This window comes from Bombus vosnesenskii, unplaced genomic scaffold (assembly GCF_011952255.1).
Source record: "Bombus vosnesenskii isolate JDL3184/JDL3185 unplaced genomic scaffold, Bvos_JDL3184-5_v1.1 scf7180000014105, whole genome shotgun sequence".
Taxonomy (NCBI): domain Eukaryota; kingdom Metazoa; phylum Arthropoda; class Insecta; order Hymenoptera; family Apidae; genus Bombus; species Bombus vosnesenskii.
Window position 1 is genome coordinate 2625828 of NW_022883371.1, and position 24890 is coordinate 2650717.

The 24890-nt window shown below is 39.7% G+C and overlaps 1 protein-coding gene across 1 annotated transcript in view; it reads left to right on the top strand.

The window, feature by feature from the left end:
- Positions 1-17925: 17925 nt before the first annotated feature.
- The window catches only part of LOC117239711 (titin-like), a 61750-nt gene continuing 54785 nt past the window's right edge, over positions 17926-24890 (top strand). The window contains exon 1 of the mRNA XM_033505508.1: positions 17926-18470. The gene's annotated coding sequence lies outside the window, so the exon portion shown is untranslated. The remainder of the gene's footprint in view (positions 18471-24890) is intronic.

A 24890-nucleotide genomic window follows, 5' to 3' on the forward strand; every position in this document is an offset into this window, starting at 1 on the left:
GCCGTAAATTATATACAATAGAACAATCTCAAGGCAGTAGAATTTTCTTTTGAGTTCCATCAACCTATAATTGTGAGGTCGTGAGATACTGAACTTCATGAAGTCAGAGTCGTGGGATCAGCACGGACTCTGAGTGATGGAACTGCAAAGTGTATCATTCAAAGATGTAAGATGAACCATAATTTATTGCAAGGAATTGGAATATCGAACTGCACAAGACATGAGGCAGATTGTAGATCGTTTCCAGATCGTACGATCACATCATAGTCCTACGCTCATTATAGAGATATGCACCAATGGCACAATTCTCAAGTCTTCAGTTACACAGAACTCGTCTTCCCTGGTTAACACGTTAAAAAGAAGCATGTTTATTCCAATTATTTTGCATCTCACAACAATGACGCTTCATTCAACAATCCATCGTTCTCGAGCCACGACATGACAAACGGGACTAGGCGCGTTAAATTCTCATCACCGCTCGTTTTGGTTGATTTATTTTATAACCCAGAGAAATTTCCGAGATTGAACGATTCGAGCAAAAAGAAAAAGATAGGAATCCAGAGATGGAGGAGGATTATTTATAACGATCAAACGGTACCCACGAGTATTGTCCCGCGAGCATATCCTCCGTGTATACACGCAACGTAATCTGTCGAAACTCGTCCAAGATCAATTTCTGATCTGATTGTACTAAATAAATAAAAAGTTAACGCTCTGGCAAAGAAACAGCGGCTAATTACGAGAAGTCTATTGCCTCGTCGGCCGTTAGAACGTCTCGTAAATCTCCTTGGCAATGAATGAAACTGTTGGTAATACAGTTTCGTTCGAGGCAACGGTACCTCACGAACATCTATCTACTTTTTTGCCGCGTTTCTTTTTATTACTGCTGGTTGCTCCACTTCCGTAGCTCACCGATATTAAATGAATAATTACAGGGTACGCCGCCGACTCGTTCGTCGCGTTTTACGAAAGCTAACGCCGAATGGTATTTTACACCTTCGACTTTTTATACACGTCGATGCACAGCAATGCCACGAACTTTTTCGAACAGCTGCTTACACCGATCGTTTATCTCGATTTGTATTCTTCTTTTTGTTTTTCGTGTGTTTCTTTCAAACTCTATGCTAACTACTATTAATAATTGTCAGTTGTCTCAGGTGATGAGAGATGCGCGGTTTTTGTACATCGAACGTGAGGATATTGTTTTACGATTCAACATTGACGAATATTTTTTCAAGTTTATTCAATACATACAAAGCTCACGTAACTTTGATTCCAGTAAATAACATTAACCCATTGTGAACCAAGCAGTAAAATAACGAGCGAAAGTTATTACTTCTTTTCTTTCTACAGATCTATAAATCTGTAGGAAAATCTTTTAATGAAGATCATCTTTTTCTAAGTGATTTCACTCTCAGTATCAGCTCCATCCCTCCTTCTATAAAATATGGACCAAATTCTTACTCATTTTCGGATATCGTGTATACAAGTCAAGATACAACGTAATATTCTCAGAAGGATAAAAAAGTATAGGTTTCATTGTCACTAAGATATCGCTTCAGACACGTCTAGAGTAGATAAATAACTGCAAACTGCTACCAAACGAGTTTAAAATTCTCCTAGCGTCAAGAAGTTTCATACAGAATATAATACCTTTACTATGGACCGAATGAAATATGACTGAAAAATAGTAAGGCGGAACATCCCTCGATCCCCGGCGAACCACGGCCGCACAATAAACTCGCTTTGAATAGGGGTGAGTATCCGTGTAAGGGAGGACATTCGAGTCCATTGGCCTAAGTCGAGCGGAAACTCGGTGCTCCCTCTTTCGCAATTTAATACCTCCTCGTATCAATAACCTCGTATCGTGGTAAAATATTTCCCTCACCCTCGTAAATAGAACGTTCATAAAACTGCCGAAAAACTTCCTGGCGAAGGTCGTCGAGCCGGCGAGCTCTGAACAGGCTCGAGTTCCAGTCAAATTTTAATTAAATCCGTCGACGTAACCTCGGTACTTTCTCTCGAGAGCAAAGGTCACGCGCAGATCTTGCTGAAAAGGGCTCCACTCGAAACGTCACTCGCACACACAGAACTTTAGAGATCCAGGCGACCAACTACCTTCGTAATGTCCCAATGGCGATTGTTAAACGGCGAGTTCGAGAGGGTAACGGAGAAAAGGAGACAGATAGAGAGACAGAAGGATAAAGCGAAACAGCAAGAAGCCAGAGAGACAGAGAGAGAGAGAGTCCTTTCCCTCGTCACGGTCGACATGCACAAAGGCTTAAACGGTAACAGAGCGGAAACGCGTCGAAATCAAACGGCAACCTGCACTGAGGAGAAGAGGGTGACGCGAGCAATTGGAAAAACGAGCAGGCAAGCCACGTGAACTCCGGACGCCTCCTCGAGGATCCACTTCACGTCAAAGGGCCTGCTTTTCTTCGCTTCTGCGAATCTCCACTCCCTCCATTCCGTAATCAACCTTTGCCTGCTCCTTCCAATCCGTACCGTCCTTGTAAACAGAATCACCCTCTCTGAAAGACGAATCAATTTCTCGACGGTGAAACAGCGGTAAGAAAATCAGGCTAGTAGCCACTCTGAATTGAACTCGACGTCTGCTTCACGGTATATATGAAATACACGCGAAGCACGAGAAGTTGTCGAGAGACGTAGATAGATTAGGATAGAGTGAACATAAGTCTGTCTGCGTGACGATGGAAGGGGTGAAGCATGTGGGTCGATGGGTAATGCTCTGCTTGAAGTAATTACGGAATTCGCTTGATCTTGGAGGAGTTTATTACGTGAAGAGGTGCTTGATGCTTTAAGGGATGTAACACGCATCATGGACTTCATTAACGGTCGGTTTCTTTTCCTTGAGACTGTGCAAACGTTTAATTTGTTATTTTGTAATAGAATTCAGCACTTTTAGATATCGCTAGTTCTATCTATCATATATGAAATATATTTCGTTCTCGTATGAGGTTAATTAATAGACCATGGATATTTATACATGTGGTGAAACGTGTTGTTGGTTAAATTAATAACGAGACGAGTTAATTTCGTTAACTATATTTACAGATGTTCTAAAATGTAGAATACAAAGTTAATCGCAAGCGTTGCTCGCTCAATGATATTCCTTATAAGATTACGCGATACTGCGATACCGATACTAATTGTTATGCTGATTCGTTAGACTGATTCGTTATATTATTCGTTCGACAGATGATCTCGATAACTCGATACTGATATTGATTCGTGCGACTGACTATGTCTCGAGAACATCTATTTCTGGTCGTCTATTTATACTTGTCGGAGGGGGGGGGGGGTTACCGGAAAGTTTGAACTTGGTTCCGATTGACGGTTGCACGTAGCCGCGATATTGCTCTGTCCGCAGTTTGTTTATTACGTTATGTGCGTCGTATAGTGTTAATTCTCTGTGGAAAAACAACTACGTGAGGCATCTTGGAATCGAAACGTCCTGTGACGCATGTGCCGCTACATACATTTTTAAGAAATTTGAAAGTGCAAAACTTCATAGAATGTACTTGATATAAAGAAATATGTAAAATATCCAAGACAAAGTGGTTTCTATAACACTTGTTGAATGAAACCATCAATAAACCTGTACTGGATGAAACAATTTTCTACCGAGATTCTACCTTTTTTAATTATGTTCTCAAAAATATGAATATACATAAAAATCTACAGTTTATCAATCAAGTATAAAAATGTAAATTATCCTTCAGTGGAGAATATGACTTAAATTTTAGTAGGTGAAATTATGTGCATTCGGATGCATATCGTTAAACCGACCATAATGCACCTATATCAGTAGAGATATAAACTGACAACCGTAAATTCTGCATAAATTCATCGTGACACACACGTGTCGTCGCGAAATTAACATTTTACTTGAGAAACGTTTTGCATGTTTTCGACAACATTAACTTTCGCCACCCCGTTTAAATAACTCTCGTATATTCAAATCGTGGCGTTTTAGATCCTGTCCACGACGCGCGTATATCATCCCGCCGGTTTTGCCCTAACCTTCGGTAGACACGAACGCCAACAAATCCGAATCGATAAACGGCAAACAGCGGCGAAGGAGTTAAGGGCGAACAAACTCGTGGTACGATAAATCAGCCGGTGGCCAAGCGAGGGTTAGCTCATCGTGCGATTCCCATAGAGCTCCTCTTTTATGGTAAGATTGTAAAATGATGCGAAATTACCAGGAGTCTGGCGTTACCTGGAGTAATTCCCTCGTAAACGTCGAAATGAAATAGTTACACTTGGTGGAGCATCTAAACTCGAGCCTTGAGACCAGGTAAATACACCTAATTCCAAACGTTCACCATTCGGGGTAACTATGACGATCGTTCCTGGTAATTTACGAGTCGGGTTCAGGGCTACGCTCCAGAAGGCGTTGAAAAGTAAAACAGTACATTTTTTAGCATTCTGTCCAGTCAAGTACGAATGTATAGTCGATGAGGTTGAATTTCTACATTCCAAGATTCTACGAAAGCTTTGTTACTATTGTAGAATATACTAAAAGAAATGGAAAAGATTAAGATAGAGGAATTCTACATTAGGAATTCTACATAGAGGAATTCTACATCAAATTAACCTACATACATTTTCTTAAACGTGGTTATTAGACATGGTTGATGTAATTATAATACTTAAAATTATAGAACATGTTTATAGTGAAAAATTCGTAAAATGTAGACGGACGAAGATGGGGGATGACAGTTACACGTTAGCTAGGTCTCTATCCTATGTTAACATATTATAAACTCAAATAATCATAACTTACTAATAATACACTGATATTAAGTTTGCGATTTATTAATATCTTCGTCGCTTTAAAATACTACTATATAAATTACTAGTAATAATTCCTGTGTTATTTCAGGAGAAATCTCTATTAGTTTTAAAAAACCAATCGTTGCAATCCTCTTTCGTTCACAACTACCTATATAAGTGCATCGTTTATTCCATCAACCCAGTAACATATGTATAGCAATCAAATCCGAATAGCCCTCCAGGTATCAGAAAAAAAAGAGAGAATTTATTTCCTGAAATATGCAAATCCCTTGATTCTGCAATGGAAACCACGCAAATCACATGAATCCAACATACGTAAATCTATCTTTGCAATGTGAAACGCTTTCATCCAATTCGCATGAACGAAGGTACATATCACGGGCCGGTACACGCAGACAGATGGAATTAATCCATCCCGAACGATAGAATTAATGAGTACAACGCGCAATTAATGCGTAACGAATACCCGGCCTTCCCCTAAAATCTGACGCATTGTCTGCTGGGAAAACCTAGCCGCACGATCGCGAGTCGTACAGTCATTCAATCGCGAAATCGTATTGAATCAACTGTATGACAAGGGAAGTTACCCAGATGTTGCAATCAGTTGTGAAGAAATAATGGGAATTGTTGAAATCTGATTATTGTTATTACACGACAGGAACAAGTCGATTTCCTTGGTTATGTTCTATCTTTCTTTTATTATGATAAATCCAAGAAAAGATTATAATACCAAAAAGATATTATTTCCTAGTAAGTATTATTTCCTAGATGCTACTTTCTTCTAGATACGTATTTTTTAATTGTGTCTTTCATGGAGATTTAAAGTGTCAATCTATTAATATACACAAAATACGCATATCCCTGTACGTACAAAGTACCTGTTAACCTTCTACTTATCCATAGACTGTCGATATCAATTGAAGGTTCCATGAGAAAAAGGGGGAATGTCAATTTTAACGAATTTTGATTTTAACATTTATCCGTGGTCCTGTGTGTGCACTCTATTCCTGGCTATGTCGCATAGCGAATTGAAATTTTTTTAGTTTTATTATAACTAAAAGAAATGAACGTATACAATGGAAAAGTGGAAAACGTCAAAGAAGAACAACGCAAGAAAGGGAAATCTTTCGTAGCTTGCTATAGTTAAAAATAATGCAGAATAAAATGAAATATAAAATGATGTCTTATCTTGTTATATGAGAAAATGTGAAGTTATGACATTTCACGTTATACATATATTGAAACATAAATTTTCATTCTTTGAGGAATGCTGAAGCTTAATATTCTCTCTTTTCTTTTCTAACACAACTAACGCTAAAACATTTATTAAACCCAAATAATGCAGTACCGAAAAAAGCCAACCAACCAACGCTATTTTCACAGGAAAAACATGAAAATGTCATTCAAGCACTATTCATCGATCACTGCCAATGATGAATCGAACGTTCATACGACCCCCGTAATCTGAAGGTTTCTGTCATCCCCTCGACCTCTCGAAATGAATGCAGCAGCCTGACGTCATCTTATTTCGTGCACACATGTCCCAACCACCCCCGCGAAGGGGCTTCCAGAATCCTTTGTGATCTCGGTTCGTTCGCAGATTAATCGGGATCAATGAGCTGACGAGACAGCTGCGAGGCTAAATGGGATCGAACGTCGCGGTCGGAATCAAAATTTGAGCACGGGTGCACGTGGCATTCGCGAACGAATACGGCAAACATTTCCCGGGAATTATCGACGGAACGGCCACGCAGCTGTTCGAAACGAGATTTTTGCGAAGGACCGAGCTTCCGGCATCGCACACATCAGCAGCCTCTAATAATCGTGCACAGAGAACACGGTTCTGGGATCCAACTCGCCGCTGACGCGACGTTTGTTTGATGTCTGTTTTGTAATTTTCGGGGATTTTGATGTAGCTATGGTTTTGTGGAAATTGAATGGACGATACGAGTGTAGTTGTGGAAGCTTTGTTATCTTGCAATGTTGACTCACTGTTACGATATAGATCCCGTATTTTGGTACAATGTTACGTTGGAGTGGTACGTGGGAAGCTTACGGAATTATTTCGTGAGAACTCGATGCGTGTAATTAATATATCACATGGAATGTTATTGTCGGTAGAATAAATTGTTTGGCATATGCAGGATGGTTTATGAAAATTTGTCGATATACAAATTTCAGAAAATGCTCATTGTTTGGAAAAGTTGTGTTTTTAAAGGGATTCATTAGTTCAAAGAGAACGTGTATGGAATATACGCAGAGATTGAGATTCAAAGGGAAGAATATAGCAGCGGGGATATTTCTTGTTAAATTTTGAAAGACTAAAGGGAGGAAATAGGTGTCTGGTCCGGGAGTCGAGTTATTTTCCGACGGGTCGTAAATTATCGAAAATCTCGTAGTTTTATTGTCATCGCGCGTTCGAGTCTAGATTCCCTTCCCTTTCGTTCACCCTCGCGCACATGACACACGAGCCACCCCTTAAATCGACGGCTCAACTTGAGATTAAAGTCGTTTTTCATTTCGAGGGTGTTGTTTTGGTTGGTGACACTTCAAAAATGAGGAATGTCATCGAGGGTGCGCGCGGGAAAAACAGGTGGGGACGATTTCCCAATTACAATGATAATTGTGGCGCGGAATTGTACGTGGCTAATTACCATAAATTGTTGGAAATCCTATCGTAAAGGGCTCAATTCGTTTCTTTCTGTCTGCTAATCTAATCAAATCTGCATGGAATCAGGTATATGACGGTATTTAAATACACCAGGATGATTCGTATTTATATACACATACATTTATTAATTTAAATGACTTTTTGTGTAAACATAACCGCTTATCTATTTATTTCTCTTTCGTCTTAGAGTATTAGGTTGTCCGAAAAGTGTCTTTCTTTCGCAAACGTGTTTTTCACAACAGTGTACTTTCACATAAACGTGAAACCAAGCCTGTAAAATGTGGCGGTGTTTATCTCAACAGAACAAAATGGATCGTATGTAATTCGACAAAATAATATAAAACAAAAATCGGTGTATGTCTATTATTTCCTCATAAAAGGAAAGAAACTTTTCGGACAACCTAATAATATTGGTATGAATCTCTCAAACCACAACTGGACAATATTAATCATTCTCTTCTTCGCTTCTTTCAAATATTAAATATCAAATAGTAAATGTACCGCGATATTTCCCTTACTAACCAATAAAACTATCTGTTTAAATAGCATCGAATAAAGCAACCATAACGACACTAATTTCGAGCATTTCGTTTTATTACACGTATCAAGATTACATACGCCTTTTTGATGTATCCAGTTAGAATTTTAGAATTCACATATTTTCCCCAAAAAGGGGAAAAAGACATAAAAAGAAAATGAACGCGGTAATTCTCGAAATCCCTAAATGGGGGAGGGGAGGTGGGGGTGGGGTGACAGTAATCCGACGGAACGGAAAAATTCAACGGCGGAACGCGAGGTCGCTGATTAAGGCCGATTTTATGGAGTTACATTTCCTAAATGGAATATTTGAAAGGAGACATCCGACGAGAGCGTGTGTTAAGAGCATTCTGCGTACACAGGGCTCCGGATGCTTGGGCTTTAAAAGCATCATCGTCCCATACTCTCCGACCAGCCCTAGCAACGCTATTGATTTCCTTCGTCCCCCTTGCGAGAACTATCTCGCAGAATTTACCCTCTTTCGTGGAAAAGCGTCCTGAAAGTCCATGAAACTCCGTCATGTCAGGGGACAAGACATTCGCCGTGCGCCACCCTTCAGCCCGGAGAAAACTGACAGAGGTTAAGGGGAAATAATACGAATGAAATGGAAAAAAAGCGAAAAGTAATAAAGCGAGAAAACGAAAGAAAGGAAAAAATAAGGGTAAAATATGCGTAGTCGAAGATGAAGGCGGACATTGCCGGCAGGACATGCATTTATTTCACGCAAATGAAATTAAGAATCACTTAAGATTTACCGAGGCAAACGTTGTAACTGCATGTCATTTATCTTGTTACGAATGGGATTAAGAATTGCTCACGATTTACAACCGTACCGAGAGCCGGCGTGATGAATACTTGAAAATATGAACTGTAGAAAATTGGTATTCCGCAGATTGCGCGCTGTCCATTATGTTTTTAACATCGTCGCGTCGCGTCGGTGCGAAGAGTTCGAACGATAATTTCTTCTCTCGCGACCACATTACGAGAGGCTTCCGAACGTCCTGTATTTATCATTGGAAGCTCTCCTCGGGTTATTCTCAGAATTTTGGAGTAATTTTCGGGTTACCAATTTTTGCAAATCATGGTTTCTGGATGAAGAGCGACATATTCTTTTAACTTTTTTTAGTTACATGTATATAGAGGATTTTGTTTATTTGGAGGAAGGAGAGATTATAACCGAGGTTTTCAGAAATCTTACAAAATATGTAATTAGAGAAAATACAGGTAAATATGAACCTTAATGCAAAAATCTGGATGCTTCCAGATATTAAAATACACTGCTATAATTATCGTTCTATTAAAAGTTCACAAACAAAAATCGTCTAACTACACAGTGAACATTATGTACATTATGAATTGCTTTCGTATCTGCGGAAAGTGACAAAAACTAGAAACATTTCTATTATACACTGTATACTCCTGTTAAGTGGAAGGCAAACTAAACACGTAGTTTGCACTCGAAATGCGCACAAATGGATACACGTTGTACGATTAACGAACACTAGTCCAATCTCTATGCACTAAATCGCGGTTTCTCTGCGATAGGGCGCCTTACAGTGAGTTATCTACGACGTATTAGGACCTCATGGGCATTAGAACCCGAAGTAATATCCGATAATCGGAGGAATTAGTAATTCCAAGCTCTACTCTGTCCTTCTCTCTTTCTCTTCCCCCTCTGTGTTTCTCCATCTAAATCGTAAATGGAGCTCTTTAATGCAAACTCATTGAAGCAAACTAAAAATAAAGAAATAACGTCCGGATAATAATTTCCAACTTTATACTTCATTAGAAGATTTTTTGCCCGAATAGTTCTTTATCTTCTTTCTTTTCCTTTTTCTATATCTCATTTATTCGCAATTTACGGTGTAACAGCTAGAGTACAGTTATGGTTATTATTAGATCGCGACGATGAACTTAATTACCTCGCCTTGGCAAGTGAGAAAGTTCTCAGAATTTAGCGGAGTTATTGATTTAATCAGCATAGAGATTGGGGAACGCCGCGGCTTCGTTCGTTTGACCCGACCGCACAAATAAACGATTCAATGGAATTAAGGAAGATCTCTCTCAATATGAACTCTGGTATTTACGATTTATTCAACAATAAACGTGCTAATTATAGTCTCGGGCCACTCTCCGTAATGGGGATATCTGCTTACGTACGTTTGGGTTTTCTGTAAATGAGAAATTTATTAGTCTTCTAAACCATGACTCATTTATTTCCTTGATTGTCACTAATGAATATAAATGAAATCTTGCGCCAAAAATATTAAATAAATGAATAGTAAAAGATGAAGACAAGATATGTATCTATATTCCCAGATTGTCATTAACTGGTATAAATAAAATTTTATAGCGAGACAAAGATGTATAAAAGATAACAAGTACGATATAAGAATACGATCTATAAGAAACCAATTTGATATTGGCAGAAAATTGACTATATAATAATAGGTTATCTTAAACATCAACTATTATGACATACGATGTTAATTTATAAACATGTTAATGGCAAATAGAAGACATAAATGGTACAATTAGGCAACTCTCCTCTCTATCGTACGAATTAATTCTTACTATACCATGATCAATTTTCTAATATCAACTCGCTTGATGTCACACTACGAACGAGATTGTATCCAATTTAACGATTCATCCTCTATTAATCAAGATACCGTTTACTTTGAGATCGCGAGAATTGAACGAGATCGTAGTCGTATCGTATCGATTGGACGCGCAGCCTTGAACTCTAGTTGTCGGAGCAAATGTCAATGGCATTTCCGGTTAGGTATGGACGCGTATACCTTCCAGCATAGTACAGGCAGAGCATATTTCCTCTAGTTTACACGTTCCTCGATATGGTATAATAACCTTCGGATCGGAAGACTGCTGCTGCTGCACATTTCCATTCGAAACAGCGCGAAATATAAACGACCCGGTTGGAACAATAATTTCTCCATGCAACAATGCAACCGTCGAACTGATATCGTATCAGATATAATCCTTAAGAATAAATTGTGCGATAATATTGCAATAATTCTCACGTAAGTTGGTATCTACTGAAAGAGAAAGATTGGTCTTTCTCGGATGAAACTTTCGATCGTTCGACCAACAACCAACCCAACGAAACTTTGGGTTTTGATCAACGAAAGACCAAATTTGGGTTTAAAGGTATAAAAACTGTTTTCATTTGAAGATAACAGAAGAAACACATGACAAGTACATTTCTTCGACGATTTTCTGATTTTAATACCACTTTATTATTAAACAGTAAAATTGTAAATGACATATTTGAAAATGAAGATAACGTGTTAGGTTCAAAGATATCTTGCAAGATACTGTCTTGGAAGAAGCCTTTTGAAGATATCTAACTGATCGATTGGGAAATCTTTATGAAGGGCGAAGGTATAATTATTAATACAAGCAATGTTCTAATTTTATATTGCAATGAGTAATATTAGTAAAAAATTTGAAAGGAGTGAAAGAACATATTTTTAGCTCAAAAGCTAAATATAGAAAATTTTGGTAATATTAGATCCACCAACAACTTCAATAGGCCTGCTTTCCTATAAAAAATACAAAATGTAAGTTATCTAATTCTATAGCCTTCATCTACATTTTATCCAAAATGTACAACGAAAGAACATTTACAAAATTAGTATAGAAAAATAGTATAGTAAAATGAATTCAATTGTTGAACTGAGTATAATAAAGTTTTCTATTTTCTACAATTTTCATCTTTCGCATTCACGGTGGATGAATCATCCGTGATGGACGTCCAAAGTGTAAGAGAGTAAATTCGTCTTAATCTATAATAAAATCGATGCAAAATAATTACACTCTCTGAACGTAATGTTCTTTTGTAGGGCGGCTGGAAAGATGGTTTCCGCGATGCTCGCAGCATGCTTCCTCGAGTTCGTTGCCGCGATGTCGGATCGATATTTCATCGAATAACAGTAAACGATGTTTCGTCGCGATGGAATGCAGCCGGGAAGCGGTGGAAACGTCGCAAGGTCGGTCGTCGACATGCCCGATCGCTGTTACGTCTGTGCAGAGAGTACGGTGGAGAAAAGTGGCGTACACGAGAGCCGCCACTTGCACTTGCTTCGATTACGTTCAGTTGCTTAACCGCCCATGCGTTTCGGTTATATCGTTATATTGCAGCCACGTTATGTTTACGCTGGCCGATAAAACTCGAGATTAGATCTTGTGAAATTGTATATTGCGTGTATATGAGTGTTGTTGCTTTGGTAGAAGACTGACATATTTTTAAAAATTGTCAATTCTATCCATAAAGGATATTTATAAAGTTAAGTCTAAGAGTGTGATAGTTATTACACAATTAGATATCGTCTAATAAAATTGTAGAATTTGATAAGAGAATGTCAGAATAGAAAATAGAACTGCTTTAATTACCTATTTACTTAAATGTCTATATAATAATAGTTTATCATCATTAATAAGCTTGTTAGTGACATCATTTGAAACACATGCTATATGTAATTACATTAGATTAATTTATTTTTTGTCTACATTAGTCCCATTAATTTAGTTTTATTATTTATTATTTTATCGCGCAATTTGCTTCCTCTGGTAAATTTCAGAAAATCATGTGGTTTGTAAATAAAGATTACAGCAGATATTATTTCCAATAAACAACCGGGAGACAGGCAATTTATATTAAAAGAAAATTACATTGAATTATCTTGGTTCGAGAAATATTTTCTTCCATTTTGAATTTCCTCAATGTCTGTCGAACAGTTCCATGAAACGATAATGTGATAATAATACTTTGTATCAAGATCTTAGATAAAAATTCCAATATTAATTCCAATGAATAATCGGTATTAGTATTCAATTACTATGAAAAATGTTTTCCTAGATTCTCGAACCTCCTCGATTCTTATACCACTAATTCTTCGATTAATATTACGAACTGCTTCGCAGTACGGTCTTCATCTTATTATTTTCTACAGAGATCACGAAGGCAGGGTTCTTCCTTTCCGCAATATCATTCGATAAAACAATAGGGAACAATGGAACATAGCATCGCAAACTTTATGAAACATCATACAATAAGCTCCACGTGAACTCGTACGAGCCAATATAAAAATCGACGAATTAAATGCCTGGAGCTATCCAACCTACGCCTGTGTTCTATCGAAAATTTTGCCTCCTCTTTTAAAGAGGCATACACACGATTAAATAATATCGTCAATTAGCTTCAATTTGTTTGAGACTGCAAACGATCGATAATATCACTAATACCTTGCAATATTGTCAATATTATTCTCGTGTGCGGGTTCCTTAAGACTCGATCAACATTCTCAGCGAAGATTCTCTCTTCCGAAAGTCAAATTAAAGTTGAATCAGAGAGACGAAATGGAACCGATCCGATTGAAAGTCACCCAGAAAATCAATCGATTGTGAACTTGCCGCAAGGCCGGGGTCATCGAAGGTGCGGCCTTGACCTGCGGAAGAGTCACGTAACGACAGGCTGACCATGGCAGAGGAGGAAGGAAGCGGCGACGACGACCTCGCCGAGGCAGACACGAGGGAGAAAGTGTAACCGATCCCAAGAGTTCGAAATCGAAAGTAATTTCCTCCATCCCGCTCTTTCTCTCCTTTCTCCAGTTCCACGGTGCCCACGACGATGATTCTTTCTCCCAGCCCGTAGATTCAGGTCAAGTTCACCGACTGTCTGTCCCGACTGCCTGTCCTCTCCTCTCTTTCTCTCGTCTCACTTTCTCCAGGACGTTTTTCCCCGATATCGCCACGATTCTCTCTTTTTCTCCTGCTTTCCACCTGATATGGTTGATAGAAAAAGTACGAGACTTTTGGATCATTGGCTTGAGCTACTAGCCGGGGGAGATATGTTAAGTCATCGCTCGAATTTCTGATCTCTTCAATGTAGTAATTTTTTTTATTTATAGATCTATTATTTTTTGAATGCGTTGTACCATATCTCTTAAGACAGTGATATGTATATAATATTTGTAACATCATTATTTCTGTGCTTCTTCTAATTTATAGAATTAACCACAATAGCTTTCGAGTTTGGTTCACGTGACTGTATATAGTTCATCATAAAAAATGAGAAGTTCGTAAGAATAGTGGTAGGAATGACAAAATCATCAATCAGAGAAATTTGCAAAGTTAAACTTTGACAGAAATATCTGTACATCTCTGAACATTAAAACACATTACTATACAGTGACGTGCAAATATCTTCGGCCACAATGAATTTTTAATTTTATACTAATTTCATATTTCATATTCGAAAAGTAATATTACGTAATAATGCTATGATAAATAAAATAAAGATATGAAATGATAGAAAGATATAAAGAAAGAAATATTATGTAATAGTATAGTATAAGCAAAAGAAGATAATATAACACACAAATGCTACTGTATGGTTAAATAATATCGTTTAAAATTCATTAAAAATTACTTTCAAGCTTTCAGCAAAAAAATATATCTGCCTGGAAATCTTTGTACACCACCGTACGAACTTATAAATCTTTGAAAAGTCATAATAAAATTCTTTAAATAAATGGAAATGATACATGCCGTGTTGAATCTAACACGAAAGCGTAGATTTCACCGGTTACACCAACCAGTCGTAACTGACGGCCGCGTTTATTACGTCAGTGTCAATGGCACTGCGATCCGCGGAAGCACGACGGAGTTGGAGGCTTGTGAGCACAGGTAAGAGTCGCGTCGTGTCCGCGGTTCGCTGAACCGAATTCCCCCCTGGTTGGCGAAGAAACGCGAAGCGAGGTGAACCCAACTGGAAACGCCGTGTCTCGGGTGTCCCCAGCGTGCTCCAGAGGGGACCAACGACTGCTTTACGACAGCTTCTATACACTGGCCGGGATGAACTTCCTCGCGTCGCGAATACATTAGGGGACGGACACGCACGTATCCAGTACTTTCGGACGTGGCACTGCGTCACGCTGCGTCCAATCGAGAAAACGCGACATTAGGTGTCGAATGCCTTCTTCAACAACGTAGAAACGACTGATAAAGCGACATTTACATTAACTTCCTTGTCCTATCAATTTTTCTATATAAATTCGTGCTATTGCATTATTTAAAAGCTTCCAGCTTAATTACTATTCCTATTTTTTCTAAATGTCAATGGGTAGTTGCTTTCTAAATATCCAAGAATTTGAATGTCTTTTGAATCGATAAGTTTCTTACTTCATCCAGCAAATTACGAATTCTACCTTCATCTATCTGAGATGGATGTGTAGAATGTGACTGATCTTCGAAATCAAACTTATGTCTTCGGAAGCGATTGGATCACTTTGGGCAAGTATAAAATAGCCAAATATCTCTATCTGATTAATTATAATCTGTGTGTCGATCTTATGTTGTTTAATTAAAAAGTTTATAATAAAATCTCGTCTTGTTGCAGTTTTATCGTCCAGAGTAATTAGTACGCTGCTTAAAATAATGTATTTATTATTTTGTCTCGTCATCAAAATTACTTACTTATGAAAGGCATTAGTATAAACTTTGTATAAATCCCATTAAGAGACGAAGCTTGGATACGATGGGAATCGTTTCCATTTAATGAAAATTCTATTTATACGTGCGGACGACGAGCGACGCTGAAAAGACTGAAAGTAACGTGGGAACGGAACTTGCAAAATTTTATGACTTCGTGGACCCAGAGGGAAATCTGCGGCAATCGTAAAGTAAAAAGAAGTACCGAAAGTTGGGCGGCAGAGCAAATAAACAGAAAAGCTTGTGACTCGTGACGGGGACGAATTCTCCGGAAGCCGGCCTTCCTAGACTCGTCGAGGTTTTCTTAGAACGGTTTTACGAGAAACTGAATTTCGAATCATCTGGCGAAGCCGCGCGTTCTTTCGCGTTCACGCGCTGACCGATAATGAGTCAGCAGATTGTGGATCCAATGCGGCATTGACCACTCCGTCGAACAAATATCTCGAAACGAATTGTCGGATAGACCTTAACATAATTTCAACATCGTCCTTATGTGCCGGATACGCGATCTATGAATCATTTGACGATATACCGTAATGGTGCAATTAAACATTCAAATATTCGAGAGTGACGTATTTCGATCTAATTTCTTCGTAAATCCGGTCTCTTGCTTACCTTTCTGCACTCTGAATATCGGTCATGGACCTCGCTTGAGACGCAATGAAACGCTAGTTTGAGTGTATGCGCACAGTATGTCATAAATTGTATTAACATTCATTTCTTCGTTCATCGTAATATGTCATAATTTGTGAATCGTAAGCTTCATACTGTGGCATTCTATTATAGTCATATATTGCTAGATATTAGTTCTACATATAAAATTCGCATCTCTCTAGTCTACTTATGTATCATGTAAAATTGTTTCTTTCTTCACTGCAACGATCAATGAAGATATTATTGGGAAAAAAATTCCATGTCGATCAAATCCACTTATATGGATGTAAGCTTATATTATCTAAATAAAAAATCATGAGAAGAATCTATTACATGAACCTTTCCCGCTCAAAGTGTTCAGATATCTAAATGAAGTTGTACCAAATGTTAGCAACATAAAGAAGAGTCAAGGATTAAAGAATCTTCTATTGTCTCTAAAATTACCACATTTCAAGAATATGTTCTTTCAACCTGGTTTTCCTTTAAGAAAAAATTTCGCACAAAATCGAAACGAGAAATTTCACATATCATCTTCTGTATTTTTCTCAAACTTCTGAAATCTTTCGATAATACGAATGAGTGAGAAAAAGAAAATAATTCAAAGAACGCAGCAGAGTAAAATCTGCATCGTGAAAATAAACTCTTATCATATTCACTAAAACAATTCACTACGCGTATATCCTAAAACAAAATCACTTACGATATCTCCTCCTCCATCACACGTTACACTGTAGGAATGAATTTCTAAATTCAGCATATCATTTCATTACTCTTCTAGGAAAATACCCTTCCAAACATTCTCGCATTATTGTTATATCTACATGAATCTTCAAATAGTTACTTCAACTGCGTACCTGACGATTGCAGCCAACAGTTCGAGCATCGTTGGAAGGATAAAGAAAAGGGACAACTCCACCCAAAAAGTAGATGCGCTCTCAAAGACGTGCGAAGCGCGAATGCGCGACAGGAGGCGCGCACCGCGGCTCCTGCGCCTCTGCGCAGCGGCTTTCGCGCACCGCACTTGTACCGGCTCTACGTAGCTCTTCCTCGTCCTCTTCCTTGGCGGCGCGCCGCGACACCGACCCTCGAGGATTCGCGCGACCGAGTCCAGCTACAAGCTGCATCGCGTGCATCCAAATCTATACACCAAAACCACATTTCTCGATAAACTTTAAAATAAAACCGCATCCATAAGAACGCTACCCTCTTAGATGCAACGTTCCTCCCCATTTCGGGGAGATTTTAAAATGAGCGAAAGCAGAAGAAGAATAAAAAGAAATTCGAGTTCCTCGCACGTACGCGTGTTAAAGTCCTACGGATACGCTAACTCGGCGGTTGAATTACCGCGAAGGGAAATAGAAAGAGAAAGAGAATCGTAAGAGAGGGAGAGTTAGTCGCAGGGAGGCGAAAGAAGAAGACGAACGAGATGAGAGAAACGAAAGCAGAAATCCGGGGGGACAGAGAAAGAGGGAGAGAAACGTTTACAACGATGAGACGAAAGGGAGAGGGGAGGCAGAAAGAAGAGAAAGAGAGACTGAGAGACAGGATGGCGCGAGAGAAGAAGAGAGGATGCTCTGATGTAGCCGGCGGGCACACATCGGCTCCTCTCCCTCGCCAATCGGCGCGCGCGGCGTGGGGCGAGTTTGAGGTAGGGGGCCGCACGACGCACAGCGGTGGTGGCGGTGGCGTGCTGCGGCGGTGGCGGCGGCGCGGCTGCCAAGGTATTTAAGGTACCGTGAACCGGCGGCGCACGAGTAGTTCACTTCTGTTCGGTGCGGTGTCGCGGTGATTTTGAGGGGACAGAAGAGAAAGAAAGGGAGAAAGAAGAAACAGGGGACCAGGGAAAAACGGGAGAAAAGAACGGTGCTCGGGACTCGCACATCGCTCGATCTTCGAGGGTGCGAGAGACCAGCCAGAGAAATAAGAATTTCGGTGTGCAACTTGGATCCTTGTTAAGAAAAAAAAAAAAAAAAGAAAAGAAAACGATAGTTAACGATAGTTTGTCGATCGGTAGTTTTTAGATCGCGATCTGCCGAACCCGTGTTCACCACGGGACATCCCCGTCGAGAAACATTACGCTATCCTTTCGAAGAGTGAGACCGAAGGTTCATCGACTCTAATAACAGTTCCACGGGAAGATCTCGAAGCACGATTACAACCGCGACACGTAAAGAATTTTCGAATCGAATCGAAACCGGCCACGCGTCCATCCGGAAGAACACGTCGCCGGACAGGATCGTCAGGGTCGTCTGCCGTTGACGACCATCCTGGATAGGTAAGTCTTAAAAACAGTGTGGTTTATTCATTAGTGCGATGAAAAAGCCGGCGAAAAAGGGTGGAATATAATTCTGTGAGCTCGATACGTTCGGTAACGCGCGCGCTCACGGAACGGCCTCTCCTCGATCCTCGATGGTGATACCAAGTGATCAAGATCAGTGATTCTGTTGCACTGTGCTCTCTCTCGCGATCAAACGGACCATGCTTCTCGCTGTTCTCCTGTTCTCGTCTTCATCGCCGTCTTCGTCGTCGTTGTTCGACCGTGGATTTTATAAACTGTGACCAAAAAATAATATGTGCCTCGACGCAGGAATACGTTGATCTCAAAGTGCTCTTTCAATGGAAGTATGTATTGCTATGTACAAGGGATAAGGGAGGTCTTCGAAGAATAAGGCTCTCGTTCGCTGTTGTCGAGCAATGATACGAACACGAACGTGCGAAGTGATCCGATTAACTTTCGAACGCGATCGCACGAGTCACGTTGAGTCATCAGAAAGAGATCGATAAATCCGCGTCGAGTGTAAAATCACCTTGTAACATCGTGGCCGGTCGAACTACACCTGTTATGTATCGGTTAAACTCGATAATTACGAATGAGTAGCAACGTAACAACGAAATACACCGGTCACGGTTAAACATTATCTTATGTCAAACGATCGCCTTCGTTCTTTAATAATAAAAAAAAGAGAGAGGGGAAAGGGAAAACGTATAAAAAGGGAAATTTCAACTGCGCTACGGGAAAACGGGTGACTAAAGGCATCTTTCCGGCGTGGGTGAGTCGTTCGCAACAAGTCACGCGAGGATGGACCGGTTCGTCTCCGGAACGGAGTCAAAGAGGCCCGGGCCTAAATAATTCAACGCAGCGGTATAATAGGTATGCGTGTCGACTTGCAGCCGTGAAGGCTAGTCTCTGTCGTGCACGAACACCTCGTACAATTAAGAAACCGTGTCTGAATACCGAGGCAAACACCGTCGATACGTGAATACCAAGAAGCAACACAGCGAATCTCGACAACCTGTAACATCCGTATAATCGCCATTGATTAACATTACGAAACCTCGAAATCGATCGAAAGAAAACGAATAACAAAACGAACAATGAAACAGGAAAGAAATAAAGATAGAAAGTTCTTTCCTGATTCTGCCAACTATTCGCGGAAAGTTTGCTTAGAACGAGGGATCTTCAGAATCTATATAGTCGAGAGATCTGATCGTTCCCTTCGCCTCTGAACAAAGGGGAGAATAGTCGAAACGGTATCGATTTTCCCGTGGCGGGTCCGCCGGTTACGGAATATAAAATAGGGTCCGCAAAGGTAGAACGCGCGTCAGCATAATGAGTTAGAAGGAATTCCAAGAATCGAAATAATGGATCGTTCCCGTGAGCGACACGCCGGCAGAGACGAAAAATGTAAACTAGGAGAATCTATAGAGGCGCACGGGCTCCTTTGTATCCCGTCGGCGTAAAACAGACCTCGGGTTTCCTTTCCTCGAGAGCGCGACACGGTGTAACGCGCGTGAATGAGCCTCAAATGCCTCCGTTAAATCAAATTCTCAATGTTATATACAACGACGACGACGACGACGACGACGACGACAAAATGAAGACGAAAATTAGCATGATATTGTACCGTTGCGGAGAGCAAAGATTAAAGTCGAAATCTCGCGTAAAGCTTTGATTTCAGTCTTGAAAATGTAAATGCGATGAATGGTTCGCGAATTGAACGAAAAATCGTTCTAGAAGAAACGATCTTGTTTCTTCATCGAGGATAAAGAGAATGAATTTGTCACGGTCGAAGTACGTCGGAGAAGTTACGATTGCATTATGATCCGTGATCATTACGTTCAGCGAGCGTGCGCGTAGTCGATCCGTGGCATCCATGAATCACCTTTGCCAGGAAACGCGGGCTTTTTAATCAACGATTTACTTTGCTCCTGCGTACTATATAATAACAACAACCAAATTAATTATGCGACCGTGTGTTATCCGTTAATTATCGCCGACCGTGGAAGCCATCTCGATGTTTCTACTTCACGCTGTGCTACGAGTCTTCGTGAACTCCTTCTTGGGAGAGTTCGATAACCGATAGTGCTTCGTGCGCTTAATGAACGATGGCTTATGATATTATTTTTCATGACTTTGAATTTTTTATTAAAAATTTCAAAATCTTGAATTTATAACTCTTAAGGATTTCAAGATTTTCAAATCTTACCTTTCAGTTTATGCATGATGATCTCTGTTAAGTCTAATGCAAATAAGTGATGCTAGCGTATGATTAGACAGCTTTATGTTTCTGATAATGCAATAGCGCATGATCGTGTTAGATATATTAGAAATATGTACAAAGCTACCGAATTGTACAGTATCACTAATATATTGTGTAGATTATATTTATAATGATGGTATCATATACTTAGGTGCACCCACTGAATTGCAGAGATTCATTGATACTAAATGAGACATGAATCCATGATTTTGCAATCCAAAAGCATTAACCGCATTATCAAATTTCTTACTTCTCGTATGCATGAATCTTTAGAAATTTGAACCAATTGAATTGCAAAATATCACCGATGCGAAATAGTAACAACGTCGCATCGCTAGTGTACTAAAACGTTACATGTTTCTGTGCATTGCTTCGTTAAAGGTATACACGCAAAAATATAATCACGAAACATCACCAACGCGAAATCGTAACATCTCCAACAATTGCTCGTTCGCACTGATTTCCAAATTAAACACTTGAAACATCAATTTCGATAACTTACAATATTTACGAATTTCATCTCCAAATTTCTCATTCCTATATAATTCCAATATCACATGCTCGCTAGGAATGTATATGGAAAAATATGATTATAAAACGCCACAATTGTAATTCTATATCGCATAAACGTTTCATCGTTCATCGTGCACCGAGGTCCTCTACCTCTTCGAGACTCGTAACGGTTTTAATCGATGAAGAGAAAAGAAAATATTGCTTCCAAGAAAAATGAAGAGTTAAACTACGTGAGACCTCGATTACATCGTACCATTTGCATGCGTATTTTCTTCGCGACGGAAGAAGGATCAGCGTATTCGTCGTACAATACGTTGATTACCCGGTTTCTTACTTACGGCTCGACCAGCTAATTGCTAATTACTAAACGCTAATTACCAAGACCATCTTCTGGTCGTGTATTGCACGAGAGGGCAGCCACGGTTCTGGCTACCTTGTTAGACACAGCGACGAAAATGAAATAGAGTAATGGAGTGTAAGTAAGGAGCTATCTCAGGCACGCGATCCGCGTGCAATAACCGTGGAGAATCGATCCTACAAGGGAGAGCTTAATTGCGATCGATCGCGGAAGAAGAAAAGGAGAAAGATCCTTTTTACGTAAGCCGTTTTCGTACTTAGGTATAACGTGTAATACAAAATCGAGTACTCGGGACATCTCCGTGAACATTAGAATTATTTCTGCAAAGTATCGTAAATAAATCATTTAAAATTACATCTAAATGACGGATACGATCTTAATTAATAGTCTTGTGCAGTTTAGGCTAAGTTAGTTTGATTATTAATAGATTTCTATAATGAAAAGTGTCGATAAAATGATCGATATACTATTGATAATTTTGCGCTATCTAATTTACTTCCATCGACTTTTTGACGTACGAAAATAATTGCTTCCATATTTATCGAATACGATATTCATATTAAAGCTTCCATATCATATTGAAAAACATTTTCTTCGAAGTGTATGCTTCGTAATAAAGCAAACATTTTTTACGAAATTTGCATCGAAAAATTGACATAGAAACCATTAATCTTAGAACGAAACCTGTGAAAAATCAGCTGACGCAAATTTATGACAATGTCGGTCATGATTGAAGTGCTAAAGTGCTCAGTGAATAATCGAATCTATTAAAAGTCAGAATGTATAAGCTGAATTATTACTTCACGTGATTGCTCTCGTCGTCGTGAACGAATTGCAAGACGAATTAAACATAATTGCAAAGGAAGAATAAAAACTGAGAAAAAGGTAATAGGAAAATGGAATGGTTCTTGTTTTAAAGAGAAAAGCCAACCGTGGTAGGTTTTGAGTTAGGTGTGCCACGAATTAATTATGGACGGTAATAGCTGGCTGGACTATAGTTGGCTGTGAGTTTTTCTTTTCTTCTCGTCTGCTTCGTAGTTCCCCTTTCGCATAGGTAGCCGTTTTTGCTCGACCAGACGCACACAAGCTTTCTTTCGTTGTCGTTAGCGCCGTCTAGCTTTTCAAACAGTAGGCAACGCGATGAACCGATGTCGCACAACTTCTTGGTACGACACGATCACTTTTACACCCGCTTCGCCATTTCTTGCTGCTGCTGCTGTTGTTGTTCTTGTTGTCGCTGTTAAATAATTAACCGCTGATTCCCGGGCAAGCGGTGCGTGCATGAATCGCACCACTACCATTAAGAAGGGAGGCAATCTTCGCGCATTAAACGAGTCAAAACTACTCGATATTATCGCAGTGAAAGTAGCCAAAGTAAGACAGAGATCATTGAGCAAGAATTCGTGCTCTGTTGCTTGCGCCGTCATTGGGCCTCTTCTATTCGGCTCCTCGCTTGACCGACCGTTTGAATCACGTATCAGACCCACACGAAACGGTAAAAACTCAGAGATGCGGTTACTGCCGCGCCACGAATTTGGGTCGTGCGACCGACAGGCCGCCTTTGTCCAGAAAAAGGCGATCCTCTTCGATCGACCGCTTTTGTATAACATTCAAAAGTCCTCGTTTTAATTGATCTTCATAAATATCCTCTAAATTTCAGGGTATCCTGAAATTTAATTATCGGATTTTTATCGAGGCTACTGGCTTCGTGATGCAGCTTCCAGATATTCAATTCTACACGACAGGAATTTTAAATACTTCGAATCTTTATTCAAGGATATGCAATCGAAGGTTCGACGATTATAATAAAACTAAATATAAATCGAGGCTGTATTTATCTCCCGACTCGACGCTTCTAATTTTATCCATTATTCGATAAACGTATTATCCAATAGACTAAAATGTAGTTCGTTAAATTTAGATTCCATTTATAGAATCTCAGAGCGCGTTCGATCGATCATTTTCAGCAACTCGAAAGTGTCACTGAACGCTGTATACCTAGGTGGTATAACAGACAGCCAGGTTATATACCGTTTGACGAACGTAGTCGGGCTACATCTTTTGAACGTCAAACTATTTAGAAGCGATCGAGCATTAAAAGAGGCAGCGCTTCCTATCGACCAGGCTACAACACTATATAGCAGTTCAAAAAAAAAAAAAAGAAGACGAACACCCCGCGAACGGCCGGCTCGTCGGCCACTGGCCTCCGGTCGCTATCCAAAAAGGGCTATTAAAAATATCGAGCACGAAGACTCGACCTATCGGCCCGTGAAATCCTGTATTCAACGTGTGCTAAGGCTGCTCAAAAGATACGACCAATTATTCATTCTCCCTAAACGTCCAGCAAACTTCGAAAATTCAACCGATCCGCCGGGAATTCCCCCAAATTACCGCAAGTTCTTTGAATTTTTCACATTCCATCGTGAATATCCTTTCTGTCGGCTAAAACGTTTACATTAAAACTCACCTAACCCTCGTAAATATTTTTACCGATCACAGGAACAGGAAGATCCGAAGTTTCCAATATTGGCAGATTTACCAATTCTATCGTTAACAGTTCCTTTACAAACATTTTTGCAATTTCTAAAAAATCACTCTATGCATACAAAAAAAAAAAAAAAAAGAAATAAATTTACAACGAAGTGATGTTAGTCTACAGTTACCGATGATTCGAGACTCAAAGTTGGAAACACTACAAGTCAACGACTTGCAATCGTAAAACAGAGCGACAATAGAGTTCAGAAAGTTCTTTCAAACGAGGAATCGACACCGATCACGTTCGAATTCTATTCGCACGGAGCTTGCGGTACCAACAATGCGACCACCTCGTATTCCAGGCACGCGTGCCTCGTACACGAAGTGCTAATTCAACGTCACGCCTTGTTCCCCGTAGCCGAATCTTTCAAAGAGAGACCAACCACGATACGCTCCTCCGTCAACATACGGTTTCCTCCTACGATTATCGCGGAATTTGGATACGCTCGGGTTCGCATACGTGAATGCGAATGAACCAGCCCGTCGAAAAATCCGCCGGACAGGCCAATGACTCGTACAAGGGAATAGGAAGTTCAACGATTTTCATTTTGACGGCCCTGGTTCTTTTCGTGGATGGAATCGGTTCCGACGCTCTGCCGAGCCGTCACATACGAAAGAACGAGAAATAAAAATAAAACGAAAGACTGGATATATCGACTTTCTGTCGGAATCGTGGATTGCTCGCATCGTGTTCCATTCCCGAAGAAGAATTTCTAGTATCGCGGAAATGAACGTTCTATCAAGGGAA